The sequence below is a fragment of the Labrus mixtus genome, chromosome 20, assembly GCF_963584025.1.
Source record: "Labrus mixtus chromosome 20, fLabMix1.1, whole genome shotgun sequence".
Taxonomy (NCBI): domain Eukaryota; kingdom Metazoa; phylum Chordata; class Actinopteri; order Labriformes; family Labridae; genus Labrus; species Labrus mixtus.
Window position 1 is genome coordinate 24267862 of NC_083631.1, and position 1261 is coordinate 24269122.

A 1261-nucleotide genomic window follows, 5' to 3' on the forward strand; every position below is an offset into this window, starting at 1 on the left:
GTGGACGAGTTCAGACACACAAAAACCAACACATCAGGAAATACTTAGAGAAAGTGTGAGAATGGTGTTGACCTATGAATGTTGTGTATGAAACTACATCACATTAGATAGAAGGTTAAATGGTCAGAGAAGGTCGGGCAAAAATGTTACCATCAATCAAGGGCGCCGTCTGGGGGAGAAACGTTTGGACGATTCTAACGGACTGATGGGACCCTAAAAATATTGGAACAGTCGTTCATTTCTTCTTATTTTCAAATTATTTTCATTTGTTCATCGGGCTTTAAATCCCTGCTGTCAATCACAATCACTCTCTTTCCTCTCTCTCTCCCTCTTTTCTCTCTCTCTCTCCTCTCTCTTTCTCTCTCTTTTCTCTCTCTCTCCCTCTTTTCTCTCTCTTTTCTCTCTCTCTCCCTCTTTTCTCTCTCTCTCTCCCTCTTTCCTCTCTCTCCCTCTTTTCTCTCTCTTTTCTCTCTCTGTCTCTCTCTCTCTCTCTTTTCTCTCTCTCTCTCTCTCTTCTCTCCCTCTTTTCTCTCCCTCTCCCTCTTTTCTCTCCCTCTCTCTCTCTCCCTTTTCTCTCTCTCTGTCTCTCTCCCTCTTTTCTCTCTCTCTCTGTCTCTCTCCCTCTCTCTCTCTCTTTCCCCTCTCTCTCCCTCTTTTCTCTCCCTCTCTCTCTCCCTCTTTCCTGTCTCTCTCCCTCTTTTCTCTCTCTCTCTGTCTCTCTCTCTCTCTTTCCTCTCTCTCTCCCTCTTTTATCTCTCCCTCTTTTCTCTCCCTCTCTCTCTCCCCCTCTTTCCTCTCTCTCTCCCTCTTTTCTCTCTCTCTCCCTCTCTCTCTCCCCCTCTTTTCTCTCTCTCTCTGTCTCTCTCCCTCTCTCTCTCTCTCTCCCTCTTTTCTCTCTCTCTTCCTCTTTTCTCTCTTTTCTCTCCCTCTTTTCTCTCTCTCCCTCTTTTCTCTCCCTCTCTCTCTCCCCCTCTTTCCTCTCTCTCCCTCTTTTCTCTCTCTCTTCCTCTTTTCTCTCCCTCTTTTCTCTCTCTCCCTCTTTTCTCTCCCTCTCTCTCTCCCCCTCTTTCCTCTCTCTCTCCCTCTTTTCTCTCTCTCTTCCTCTTTTCTCTTTTCTCTCCCTCTTTTCTCTCTCTCCCTCTTTTCTCTCCCACACTCAACATCCCTGTTAACAACAATCTCACCAGCAACTAAATCACAAAAAATATTCTCTCAGCTGGAGGTCTGCAGAGATTTCCTGCCAACGTTTGACACCTTGAAT